A 15024-nucleotide genomic window follows, 5' to 3' on the forward strand; every position below is an offset into this window, starting at 1 on the left:
TCTATCTCACCTTGACTCTGCCAACCTCCTGCTCCACTCCACATTGCCCACTCACCTACTTGGTCACACCCTCGATCTCATGATCTCCTACCGCTGCACTGTCTCCACCCTCACCAACTCTGAAATTCCTATCTCTGATCATAACGTTCTCACCTGCCGCCTCACTCACAGTCCTCTGCCTGTAAATCTATATTAGTACCCAACAGAGACCTTTGCTCTCTCGACCCCACCCATATTTCTCAGGGCATCTCACCCCACCTCGCCTCCCTATCCTCTCTACACAATTTTGATGACCAGATTACTGTTCTCAACTCCACCCTCTCCACTCAACTCGCTCGCTCCTCTTTCCCTTCGCCGCTCTCGTACCACTAACCCACAGCCTTGGATCACTGACACTGTCCGCCTCCTTTGCTCTTATGCTTGAGCTGCTGAACGCTGCTGGTGAAAGTCTAAACACCAAGCCAACCTGGTTCATATCATGTTTATCCTTTCGTGCCTTAACTCTGCCCTCTCCTCTGCCAGGCAAAACTATTTCTCCTCCTTTATTGACACTCATGCCCATCATCACCTTCAAGTCTTCCATAAATTTAACTCCCTTCTCAGGCCCCCTGTTCCTCCCTCTCCTCCATCACTCACCCCCAACGATCTGGCATCCTACTTCATTAGTAAAATTAACTCCATCAGGTCTGAGCTCCACAAAGTCACCCTCTCCCTTCTCCATCACCCCCCAGTTCTCAACCCTCTCCACTACTCTCCCATCCTTCCCAGCAGTTTCTTCAGATGAGATCTCCTCCCTCCTCTCAAGTGCTACTCCACCCACCTGTGCTTCAGACCCCGTACCCGCTCATTTTTGAAATCTCTTGCCCCTTCCCTCCTTGCCTCCTTAACTTCCATCTTCAACCACTCACTCTCCACTTGTTCCTTCCTCTCTGCCTTCAAATATTCCCACGTCTCCCCATCTTAAAAAAATCTCTTGACCTCATCTCCCCTTCTAGTTATTGCCCTATATCCTTCTTACACTTCCTTTCCAAACTCCTAGAACGAGTCATCTACACCCACTGCCTCAGATTCCTCAATGCCAACTCTCTCCTTGACCCTCTCCAATCTGGCTTCTGTCCCCTACACTTCCCTGAAACTGCTCTCTCAAAGGTCAACAATGACCTCCTTCTTGCCAGATCCAACGGCTCTTACTCCATCCCAATCCTCTTCGACCTCTCAGCTGCCTTCGACACTGTGGATCACTCCCTTCTCCTCAACACGCTATCCAACTTTGGCTTTACAGACTCCTGGTTCTCCTCATCTCTCCGGCCGTTCATTCTCAGTCTCCTTTGCGGGCTCCTCATCCCCGTCCCACCCCCTTACTGTAGGGGTTCCTCAAGAGTCACTTCTTGGTCCCCTTCTGTTCTCTCTACACTCACTCCCTTGGTGAACTCATTCACACCCAAGGCTTCAACTATCATCTCTACGCTGTTGACACCCGAATCTACATCTCTGCCCCTGTTCTCTCTCCCTCCCTCCAGGCTCATATCTCCTCCTGCCTTCAGGACATCTCCATCTGGATGTCTGCCCACCATCGAAAACTCAATATGTCCAAGACTGAACTCCTTATCTTCCCTCCCAAACCCTGCCCTCTCCCTGACTTTCCCATAGTAGACTGTAGATGGCACTACCATCCTTCCCATCTCACAAACCCGCAACTTTGGTGTCATCCTCGACTCTGCTCTCTCGTTCACCCCACACCATCAACAAAACCTGCAGGTCTCACCTAACATTGCCAAGTTACGTCCTTTCATCTCCATCCAAACTACTACCTTGCTGGTTCAGTCTCTCATCGTATCCTGACTGGATTACTGCATCAGCCTCCTCTCTGATCTCCCATCCTCCTCCATCTCCCCACTTCAGTCTATACTTCACTCTGATGTCCGGATTATCTTTGTGCAGAAACGCTCTGGGCATGTTCCTCCCCTCCTCAAAAATCTCCAATGGGTGCCTGTCAACCTACGAATCAAGCAAAAACTCCTCACTCTCGGCTTCAAGGCCCTCCATCACCTTGCCCCCTCCTATCTCACCTCCCTTCTCTCCTTCTACAGCCTAGCCTGCACTCTCTACTCCTCTGATGCCAACTTCCTCACTGTACCTCATTATTGCCTGTCCCGCCATTCGGCTTCTGGCCCATGTCCTTCCCCAGGCCTGTAATGCCCTCCCTCCACTCATCCACCAAGCTACTCTCTTCCTTCCTTCAAAGCCCTACTGAGTGCTCACCTCCTTCGGGAGGCCTTCCCCTTCCCAGACTGAGTCCCGTTTTTTCTCTTCTCCTCCCCATCCGGCCACCCTACCTCCTTCCTCTCCCCACAGCATGTGTATATATTTGCACAGATTTATTACTCTATTTTATTTTGTTAATGATGTGCATATAGCTTTAATGCTATTTGTTCTGGCGATTTTGACAACTATCTACATGTTTTGTTTTCTTGTCTGTCTCCCCCTTCTAGACTGTGAGCCCGTTGGTGGGTAGGGACCGTCTCTGTATGTTGCCGACTTGTACTTCCCAAGCGCTTAGTACAGTGCTCTGAACACAGTGAGTACTCAATAAATACGATTGAATGAATGAGTGAACATAACATTTGCCTTCGTGTTTTCATACTTGAAATGATGAGGGGAACCACAGTGCTGTGAATGACTTCATTATCCTGGGTTTTTCCAACTTTCCCAAACTGCAATTTCTTCTGTTTGTGGTATTTTTAATCATTTACTTAATTGTCTTTGTAGGAAACATGGTCATTTATTCATCATCAGCCTGGAACAGTCTTCACATTCCTATGTACTTATTCCGGAGGATCTTGTCCATCTTAGAAAATTGCTTCAGTGGAATGATTGTCCCTAAAATGCTTGTGATTATTCCAGTGGATCACAAAACCATTTCATTTGCTGGCTGTGCGGTGCAAACGTATTTCATTCTATTCCTAGAGATTACGGAATGCTTTCTCCTATGCACAATGGCCTATGATCGCTATGTGGACTTCTGTAATCACCTGCATTACCCCTTCCTTATGAGTAAAGCAGTTGTCACCAAGCTCACAGCAGGTTCTGTAATTTCCGGGTCAGTTATTGCCATGATTCAAACTCCTTTGGTATTTAGCTTTCCGTTTTGTGGCCGCAATGAAATTAACCTCCTTTCTGTGAAACTACCCTGATACTGGAGCTGGTGTCTGGAGACACCTTCCTCTTTGAAATCTATGCCTGAATAGGCACAATTTCAGTGGTTATGCTTTCTTTCCTGATGATTCCTCTGTCCTACACTCGCATTCTGTACACTATTCTGAAAATGTCTTTGACAGCAGGAAGACAAAAGGCCTTCTCCACCTGTGCTTCTCACCTGACTTCTGTGAACCTATTCTATGGCTCAGCTAATCTCACCTACTTGTAGCTAAAGACCATTACACTGCACAGAGCAAGGAATTGCTCTCTCTGGCATATGTTCTACTCACACCTCTGCTAAACCCTTTCACCTACAGTTTGAGAAACAGTGAGATGAAAGGTGTACTGAAGAAAATATTGAGAAGAAAACTGTGTTCCCCAAAATTGTAGAAATTTTCATGGTTTGCCACAGAAAATGCCTTTTTGCAGAATATGGAGGGTCTACTGTGAGGTAGAGATGGAGAGTTCAGTTGGCATTGTTTAGCCTAAAATGTGAATGGGTAAACACATGCGATTAATTCCACATTGTAAATTAAAACTTACAACAAATCTCTATAAGAATATTTTTTGGTAATATTGTTAGGTTTATTTTTACATTCCAGTAGATGGAGGTGAAAAAGATTGTTTAAACTTCCTGAATGAGGAATTATGATCGGGGAGTTGGAGCAGGAGGGAAAAGGTAGTGAATTTGAGTTCGAGATTAAAGCTGTCTGAAGCTTTTTCTTTCTTGGCAATCAGCAGACCCTCTTTGAAGTTAGCAGCCGTATTTTATAATAATGATTGCATTTATTAAGTGCTTACTAGTGTAAAGCACTGTTCTAAGCGATTGAGAGGTTACGTGGTGATCAGATTGTCCCACAGGGGGCTCACCGTCTTCATCCCCATTTTACAGATGAGATGACTGAGGCACAGAGAAGTTAAGTGACTTGCCCAAAGTGACACAGCTGACAATTGGCAGAGTCTGACTCCAAAGCCCGGGCTCTTTTACACTGAGCCACGCTGCTTTGGTTTTAAGATCTAAGTACTACCCCCATCACTGATTTTCCATCCATCTCTCCCACCTCATCCAATCCTTCCCTGACTTCCCCTTACACCTCAAGGTAGAAATCCAGTCTTCAAGGTAGGATTCGGTTGCAGTTTGGCCTAAGGAATCCACCCTGTCAATCCAGCTATTCTTGTAATGCAGTAGGACTTTCAAAACTGGTCAGAGTTTAAAGATGGGAGGGGCTTTCAGGATCCAGTTATGAAGTCCTTAGCTTACCTCGTGGGGTGTTCTGGGGGACCCCACTGATTCCTCTAGTCCTTGAATTGGGTCTGAGTCTCCAGGTCACCTGTGTGTACCAGCACCCACATATCTCCCCTCTCCCTTTCTGCCATTACCTCATCTCTCATCCTCTCCCTCTATTCCTCTCTAGAGACCAGGTTCTTGGAGGGACACCTGTCCTCACACTTATGAAGGATTTTCTTTGTCTAGCCCCCTGTTTAAAAGGTGAATCTTCTCCACCAGGGCTTGTGTAAGGGGCATTAAAGTTCCCTGTACCACCTTGCAGCTCTCCAATAACTGTAGTTGAAAATGGAACCAAAATCCCATTTGGTCAAAGCCTGGAAGAATTGCACAGTTCTAATTCTCTTGGTTTTGGAAGCACAAACTGGGCTCATAGCTAATTATTTAAAAGATATCAAATTCTTCCACGTTTACATATATGAATCTATACACAGACAAATATCTATGTGTATTTAGGTATGTATCTGATGAGATAACATAGTCCTATTTCCAACTCTTCAGCACACAGAAGAGTGCATATATATGCATATACAGTATATGTGAAAAAGATTCATATATAGCTATATTCACTTGTATCTAAGTACATACATGGGAACATGTGTATATGTGAATATCATAAGTGCACATGTTGGTGTGCACATAAACATATGCATATGCAAATAGATGCATGTAAACATACACGTATAGAACAATGAAACCTCCTGGGATGAAAGCAGTTATTATCTTCCTTCTCCTACTTTGCCCCAAGATTCTCCAGGTTGACTGGGGTTTTACAGAGAATCAATCAATCAATCAATCGTATTTATTGAGCGCTTACTGTGTGCAGAGCACTGTACTAAGCGCTTGGGAAGTACAAGTTGGCAACATATAGAGACAGTCCCTGCCCAACAGTGGGCTCACAGTCTAAAAGGGGGGAGACAGAGAACAAAACCAAACATACTAACAAAATAAAATAAATAGAATAGATATGTACAAGTAAAATAAATAAATAAATAAATAGAGTAATAAATATGTACAAACATGTATACATATATACAGGTGCTGTGGGGAAGAGAAGGAGGTAAGACGGTGGGGATAGAGAGGGGGACGAGGGAGAGAGGAAGGAAGGGGCTCAGTCTGGGAAAGCCTCCTGGAGGAGGTGAGCTCTCCGTAGGGCCTTGAAGGGAGGAAGAGAGTTAGCTTGGCGGATGGGCAGGGGGAGGGCATTCCAGGCCCGCGGGGTAACATGGGCAGGGGGTCGATGGCGGGACAGGTGAGAACGAGGTACGGTGAGGAGATTAGCGACAGAGGAGCTGAGGGTGCAGGGTGGTCTGTAGAAGGAGAGAAGGGAGGTGAGGTAGGAGGGGGCGAGGTGATGGAGAGCCTTGAAGCCGAAGGTGAGGAGTTTCTGCCTGATGCGCAGATTGACTGGTAGGCACTGGAGATTTTTGAGGAGGGGAGTAACACGTCCAGAACATTTCTGGACAAAGACAATCCGGGCAGCAGCATGAAGTATGGATTTAAATGGGGAGAGACACGAGGATGGGAGATCAGAGAGAAGGCTGATACAGTAGTCCAGACAGGATAGGATGAGAGCTTTAACGAGCAGGGTAGCGGTTTGGATGGAGAGGAAAGGAGAGGATGGAGAGAAGCAGCATGGCCTAGTGGAAAGAGCATGGGACCGGCAGTTGGAGGTCATGGCTTCGTATCCCAGCTCTGCCACAAGTCTGCTGTGTGATCTTGGGCAAGTCACTTAAATTCTCTGTGCCTCAGGTACCTCATCTGTTAAATGGGGATCAAGATTGTGAGCCCCATGAGGGACATGGACTGTGTCCACCCTGATTACCTTATCTCTACCCTAGCACTTAGAACAGTGCTTGGCATATAGTAAGCACTTAACAAATACCACAATTATTATTACTATTATTACCCTCCAATCCCCAGAATTACATAGCCACTGCCAATCAATTAATCAGTAATGGTATTTATTGAGCTCTAAATGTGCAGCGCACTGTACTAAGTGCTTGGAAAAATACAATACAATTGACTGGGTAGTCACAAACCCTGCCCACAAGGAGTTTACAATTAAGGGGAAACAGGCATTGAAATGAATAGATAGAGGAAATGGCAGTGCATAAAGATATGTGTTTAAGTGCTGTGGGGCTGGAGGTGGAGTGAATATCTAAGTGCCTAAGGGATGCAGGCCCAAGTGCAAGAGTTATGCAGAGGGAATGGTAAATATGTTGGGGGAAATGAGGGATTAGTTAGGGAAGGTCTCTTGAAGGAGATATTATTTTAGCAGGGATTTGAAGACAGGTAGAATGGTGCTATATGAATGTGAAATGGGAGGTAGTTCCAGGTCAGAGGGAGGATATAGGTAAGAGTCCGGCCCCAAAGCAGGTAAGGCTGAGATACAGAGAGTAGGTTGGTGTCCGTGGAGGGAAATGGGCATCCCTGGTTGTAGGAAATAATGATAATAATAATAGTATTTGTTAAGCACTTACTATGACCCAGGAACTATACTAAGTGCTGGGGTGGATTCAAGCAAATAGGGTTGGACACAGTCCCTGTCCATGGGGCTCACAGTCTCACTCCCCATTTTACAGATGAAATAACAGGCCCAGAGAAATGAAGTGACTTGCCCAAGGGATTAGAACCCCTGATCCTTTGACTCCCATGTCTGTGCTCTATCCATTGGGTAAGGTAGGTGGGGGAGAACTGATTGAATGTCTTCAAGCTAATGGCAGAGTTTTTGTTTGTTGTGGACATGGACTGGCAACCACTGGATGTTCTTGAGGAGTGGAGAGGCTTCTTTTAGAAAAAAAGGCTCTAGGCGGCAGAGTGAAGAAAGGCCTGGAGTGGGGAGAGACAGGAGGCAGGGAGGTCAGCGATAAGTCTATGCAATAGTTAAGGTGGGATATGATAAGTGCTTGGATCAGCATAGTTCCAGTGTGGATGGGGAGGAAAGAATGGATTTTAGCAAGGTGGTGAAAGTAGAACCAACAGGATTTGGGGACAGACTGAATATGTAGGTGGAATGAAGGAGATTAGTGGTGCTTCACTATGCAGAAACTACCCTTTCAAAGGTCATCAATGACCTTGGCCTTGGGGTACAGAGTCTAAAGGGTGAATGGCTATGGGCAGGAAGGCTCTAGGCCAGGGAGTGTTTCCAGGTTACTTAGGGCCCCAGGAACTCAAACTTTGTGGGCCCTGACATTCAGTCCATAGAAGGGACAAAACAGAACAGTACCTTTGTCTACCCAATATCTATCCTCTGCATGACTTTCCCATCACTGTAGTTTAGACAACATCATCATCCTTCCTGTCTTCCAAGCCCCTAACTTGGCACTGTCCTTAATTCATCTCTCTCATTCAACCCACAGATTCAATCAGTCATGAAATCCCGTTGGTTCTATCTTCTCAATCTAACTAAAATCCACACTTTCCTTTCCATACAAAGTGCTTCTATGTACCCCTCCAATCAAAAGGGTTCTTCACTCAAGAGCCCAATCGCCAGCATCAAAACCTGCTCATGGCATTCTTCACCTCATTATTTCTCAGGCTGTAGATCATGGGATTCAACATGGGGATTACCACTGTATAGAACACAGAGGTCACTTTGTCCAAGTCCAGGGAGTAGCTGGAGCTCAGCCACATATACATGAAGACCGTGGTCCAGTAGAAAATAGTCACAGCTGCCAGGTGGGAGGTGCAGGTAGAGAAAGCTTTGCATCTCCCTTCAGCAGAGCCAGTGCTCAAAATGGTGTCAAGGATGAATATATAATAGAGAATGATTTCTAGTGATGTGAATACACCTAGGAAGACTGCAAACAGTAGTAGTACAGTCTCGCTGACGTGGGTGTTGGAGCACGACAGTTCCAGCAGGGGAGGGAGGTCACAGAAAAAGTGGTTGATGACACTGGAGTCACAGAATTATAGACGGAATGTCAGAATGGTCTGGGTGATTGCATTCCCAAAACCCATGAGGTAACATCCGATGTCCAGTGGCCACAGATTTTGGGCAACATGATAGCCTCATAGAGCAGTGAGTTACAGATTGTGACATAATGGTTATAAGCCATCGCTGACAAAAAGTAACATTATGTGGTTGCATAGATGACAAAAAAATACATCTGGGTAGCCCAGCCGCTGAAAGAAATCAACTTACCCTTCCTTAAGAAGTCTGATAGCGTGTGTGGAGTAAGAGTGGAGCAATAACCAAGATCAACCAGAGACAGATGACTGATAAAAAAAGTACATAGGAGAGTGAAGTCGAGGGTCAACCCAGATTAACAGGATCATTCCAAGATTCCCCACTCACAAGATACATCCCCCAAAATGTCATGAAACATGTGATCATCCATGTATCCATGTATTATCAGTCAGGCCCAAGAGGATGAACTCTTCAACTGAGGAGAAGTCAATCACTTTGCCCCCTCCTACCTTACCTCATTAGTCTCCTACTACAGCCCAGCCTAAATACTCTGTTCCTCTATCACTACTCACTCACTGTGCCCTGATCTCACCTATTTTGCTGCCTATCTCTTCCCCACATCTTCCCCTTAACTTGAAACTCCCTTCCCTTCCCAGTACATCAGATCACCGTTCTCCCCACTTTCAAAGACTCAGTAAGGCCACATATCCTCCCAAAAGCCTTCCCTGATTAAACCCTCTTTTCCCCTCTCCCTTCTGCATCGTCTGTGTACTTGGATCGGTGACCTCTGGACATTTGATATTAACTACATCCTCAACCCTACAGCAGTCACGTATATGTCTATTAATTCTATATCATATACTTTTTTACAGTAATATTTGTCTCCCCCTTTAGACTATAAACTCACTGTGTGCAGGAAATGTGTCTACCAACTCTGTTGCATTGTACACTCCCAAGTGCTTAATACAGTGTGCTGCACATAGTAAGCACTCAATATATACTATTAATGTTGAAGACGATGATGATGATAAATCAAACACTGGAAATGGGCTCACAACTCTGTCTAATGTGGTGTCAAACCGGGGTTCACCAGCAGGTGTCACCTCCACTCCTAATCAGAAATTCGTTCCTTCTGCAAAACTCTCTGTGTTTGTTATAGACAGCAGCATGTCACTATCGACAATTGTTAGTAAAGCTACTTTTTCTACTCTTTCAGGCTTCTCTCCTTACACAGTCAACTCTCACTATATAGCATCCTTTACCCTTTAAAAAAATTGAAAAGAAGCATCCTGGCCCAGTAGATAGAACATGGGCCTGGAAGTCAGAAGGACTTGGGTTCTAATCCCAGCTCTTCCACTTGTCTGTTGTGTGATCATGGGCATGTCACTCAACTTCCCTGAGCCTCAGTTACCTCATGTGTAAAATGGGGATTAAGTTTGTGAACCCCATGTGAGATATGGACTGTGTCCAACCTGATTAGCTTGTATCTATCCCACAGCTTAGTACAATGCCTGAAATATGATAAGGGCTTAACAAATGCCATTCTTTTTTTTAAAGCCTTCACTGTGGGTAGGCTCTCAGATCCTAAGGAGTTGTAGGATAGTTTTTATACAAAAGGTTTCAGTCCATATTTCCCCACTCCTCAATAACCTCCAGTCATTGCCCATCCACGTCAGCGTCCAACTAAAATTCCTTATTATTGGCCACAAAGTACTCAACCATCTTGCCTAATGCATGCCTACCAGCTCTATTATACTGTACTTTCTGAAGTACTGAACACAGTGCTCTGCATGCAGTAAGCACTCAATAAATATGATTGATTGTAGGTGAGGTACAATGGAAGATGGGCATGGTGGTATGAAGGATAGCTCTGCATAGACCAAACTGTCTCACTAAGACTTTGAACGAACCCCCTCTCTAGATTTTATGCCAGCAGGGAGAGAAGGGATGGCGTGGAGGCTCAGTTTGGTGAGGGTGGGTGTGAGTGAGCAGATAAGACTGAGTTGAGAGCACATTTAAGAGGATGGAACACTCCAGTTCCCTAAGCCCATTCTGTTCATCCCCATGCTTTAATCACTTGGGGAACTGGGGAACCTGCCCACAGGAAGCTTTGTTGGCCAGAATAATGTAAAAAAATGTAGGGCTGGGATGAGATAAGACAGAATAAGGTGAAAAGGGTCAGAAAAATGGGGAAGAGAAAGATGATGCAAAGTGAAAAGCAGCCCTACTGGATAATTATCGCCTAGGAAATAGACCATTGCTGGCTGCAGACTTATTGCTGGGAACAGAAGTATCATCTTCAGGTCTTTGCCAGTGACAAGCTTCGGTTGGACATATATTATTCTTGTAGCTATCCATTCTCACTATTACTACTATTTCCGTGATAGCAACTCTGGTTTTATGAGGAAAAATGAGGCCAATATCTCAGGCAAACCATACATATGTGCTTGACTCAGGGCTCACCCAAACATACCTCTGACTCGTGAGTGTTCACCAACAACACTGGCAGCACATAGGCCCCTGGATATTCTGGTGGGCATCGACCTAGCATAGGTGCTACTTCAAATCTTCTTGGCAGTTTATATGAGACTTTACTGAAATGCAAAAAAAGGTTTATTGCATCCTGGACAATTCCTGAATGACTGTATTTGGTGTGGCAGCTTGGAAATTATTGTGCAGTGGCTATCACTTCAAAGAACTTCACACTAACGAATTATACATGTTAGAGCAGTAATCAGGTGAAGCAAGAGTTAGCTCTCCAAAGCTTATAACCAGTATATCTGTTGTACCAGAAAGATTTAAAACTAAAAATGTCAATAAACAGGAAAGGGGAGGGTCCATGCAAGCAGTCCTCAAAGCAGTGAAGGAGTTTTTGGGGTTTTTAATGGTATTTGTAACGAGCTTACTATGTGCCGGGCACACTATTAAGCACTGGGGTAGATTAATTCAATTGTATTTATTGAGAGCTTACTGTGTGCAGAGCACTGTACTAAGTGCTCATACAAGCTAATCAGGTTGGACACAGCCCATGTCTCACATCTCACAGTCGTAATCTACATTTTACAAATGATGTAACTGAGGCACAGAGAAGTTAAGTGACTTGCCCAAGGTCACACATTAGGTAAATGGCAGAGTCAGAATGAAAACACACATTACTCTGACTCCCAGGCTCATGCTCAATCTACTAGGCCATGCTGCTTCTTCTAAGCACTTAAGACTGGGGAGAAGTGTCCCCAAAAGAAGGGTCCCCATTAGCATTTCCACTCCCACCCTCCTATACCTCTGCACCAACTTATTCCACAAGTTCCCGCCTCCTGCTGACACTCTCCTTTAGGTAGTGCTATCCCATTGGGGATGGAAAGAGGCAGACTCAAATCAGGTGGCAACTGAGCTTTCCTTTTGGCTAGAATCTGATGACCTGAGATTAATTAATGCCCTTTAATACTATGACCTTCAAATAGCTAGACTTTTCAAATATCTATCAGTGTCTATGTTCCAAAGATACTGGATTAATAGGAGATCACTACTAATCGTTGATTCATTGTTTTGTACACTAGTAAGTAAGCTCTAAATGGGGAAAAAATTCCCCTTTCTTGGAAAAAATGCAAATAAATAACTGAGGCTCCTATCAGTGTGAGCCTGGGAGTCAGAGGACCTGGGTTCTAATCTCAGGTCAGCCATTAGTCTGCTATGTGACCTTAGGCAAATCACTTCATTTCTCTCGGCCTCAGTTGCCTCCTCTGTAAAATGGGGATTAACTACTGTTCTCTCTTCAATTTATACTGTGAGCCCGATGAGGGACAGGAATTGTATCTGATCTGATTATCTTGTAACTATCCAAGGCTTAGTACAGTCCTTGGTACATAATAAATACTTAACACATAGCATCATTATTATCCTAACACTCAGGTCTAGACAGAGAGTATTTTTCCATCTTATACAATTGATTACCTGAAGATGAAAATAGAAAGAAAGCTCTCCCTCCCACATGGCCCCCAGATTCTAGTTCTGAAGAGGTAGGAGTGATTACATTTGTTTTGAGGAACATAGGGACCCAGTCCCTTGAGATTTTGACAGCATATCTGACAGACCCTAGTAGCCATTTGGCAGATGCATGGTAGGGCCTAATTGCTCAATGCTCATTCCAGAGAATATGAACCTATAGTCAGGGAATCCAGGTCCTTTAAATATAAACCAAGAGAAGTGGTTGTTTCATGGAGTTTGGGGAGCTATTTCATAAACTATTGCAGTCTGCCCACCAAAATATTTTACCCCACTTAACCCAGCCCCATACAATAAAATGCAACCTGTTGTAAACCTCTCGCTGGATTCAAATACTAATAATAATTATGTCCTTTGTTACATGCTTACTGTGTGCCAGACATTGTTCTAAGTGCTGGAGTGGTTATAAGACAATTGGGTTGTTCACAGTCTCTGCTTCACTTGGGGCTCAGTCTTAACCCCATTTTACATATAAGGTAACTGAGGCACAAAAAATTCAAGTGACTTGCCCATGGTCACACAGCAGATAAATTGCAGAGTCAGGATTAAAACCCATAGTCCTTGTCCCGCATGGAACTCACAGTCTAAGTAGGAGGGAGGAGAATTTAATCCCCATTTTACAGATTAGGTAACTGAGGCACAAAATAACTAAGTGACTCGCCCATGTCACATGACTCGCTAATGTCATCTGTCTCCTCGGGCTTTCTTCTAGAATTTTTAGAATGTCCCACCTCAGAATTCCCCAAAAAACAATAGTCTGTCAGGGGGCCTCTGGTCTGGTGGGATTCACTTGGGCTGGAAATGATCCTTAGGGCAGTTGAGCCAGAACAATCAATCAATCAATCCATTAGTCAATCAGTGAATCATATTTATTGAGAGCTTACTCTATTAAGAGCACTGCTCAAAGCACTTGGAAGTTGACAATATGAGTTGGTAGACACATTCCCCACCCACAGCAAGCTTACAGTCTAGAAGGGATCGACTGTAAACTCAGTGTGGGCAGACAATGTGTCTGTTTATTGTTGTAACGTACTCTCCCAAGCACTTAGTACGGTGCTCTGCACACAGTTAGCACTCAATAAATAAGATGGAATAATTGTCTAGAACAGTCCTCTAATTTTGACCTGAACTTCAAAGCAGGTCAAGATAATGCCCAGCAGCCTTTCTGAAACTGCTGAATGACCACTAGGTCTTTTCATAATGATAATAATAATAATAATAATAATAATAACAATAATAATGATACTTGCCAAGCACAGTTCTAAGCACTGGGGTTCATACAAGTTAATCAGATTGGATATAGTCTCTACCCCATAAGAGGCTCACCGTCCTAATCCCATTTTACAGGTGAGGCAACTGAGGCACAGATAAGTTAAGGGACTTGTCCAAGGTCACATAGCAGACAGGTGCTGAGCTGGGATTAGAACCCAGATCCCCCTGATTTGCAGGCCTGTGTTCTATCTACTAGGCCACACTGTCTTTCAAAAGGTCTTTTGGCTTCTGGAATGTAGTATTTGCCTACCATATCATGGCCAGAGTCTGCAGCAGTGGGAACGAGTCCAGCAGTACATCCCTTTGGGGGAGGCAACATTGTGACCAACGTTGTGGGACAGTAATAAAGTCTCAATTCTGCTTCAAAATAGCCAATTATTTTTCCCATTAATAATATAATCCAGAGTTCTTTACTCTCTCTAGAAATCATTGTGAAATATGATCAAAGAGGTAATAATAATTATGGTATTTGTGAAGCACTTACTACATGCCAGGCACTGTACTAAGCGCTGGGGCGGATACAAGCAAATCAGATTGGACACAGTCCCTTGTCCCGTGTGGAGCCCGCAATCTCAATCCCCATTTTACGGACGAGGTATCTGAGGCACAGAGAAGTGAAGTGACTTGCCCAAGGTCACCCAGCAGACAAGTGGTGGAACAGGAATTAGTACCCATGATCTTCTGAGTTCCAGGCTTGTACTCTATCCATTACACCATGCTGCTTCTCTTTTGACCGGCAAACAATTTGTAACCATCTGAATTGTTTGACTTCTGAATCTTTAATCTCCCCTGAATTTAGTGGTGCCTTCTCCCCCTTTATCCCTCTAGACCGTAAGCTCTTTGTGGGCAGGGAATGCATCCGTCAACTCCATTGTATTGTACTCTTCCAAGCATTTAATACAATGTTCTGCACATAGTAAGTGCTGTATAAATGCTATTGATTGATTCCTCAGAATATTAAACCCATGATTTAGCATTTTAAAACACAATTCGTATTCTTAGCACATGAATCACTTTAATATCAATCCATCAGTGTTTTTATTGACTGATTACTGTGTGCAGAGCACGATATTAAATACTTGGCAACATACAATTCAGTAGAGCTAGTAGATGTGATCCTTGCCTACAAGGATGCCACCTGGAATTTAGTCCACTGAAGAAGTTGAGAGCTGTCACTTCTTTCAGGAATTAAGCTATGTTTCCCAAAATCCTAAGAGATAAAGGAGACATAGAACCCTTCAAGATCCCTGTGACTTTACCTGTTAGACTGGTCTCTGGATTGAGATGAGAAATGTAGTTGTTATTAAGAAAAAGTGAAAGCTTTTTGTTACCTGAACGTACAGACCATATCTTA

This window comes from Tachyglossus aculeatus, unplaced genomic scaffold (assembly GCF_015852505.1).
Source record: "Tachyglossus aculeatus isolate mTacAcu1 unplaced genomic scaffold, mTacAcu1.pri scaffold_89_arrow_ctg1, whole genome shotgun sequence".
In the NCBI taxonomy this organism is placed as follows: domain Eukaryota; kingdom Metazoa; phylum Chordata; class Mammalia; order Monotremata; family Tachyglossidae; genus Tachyglossus; species Tachyglossus aculeatus.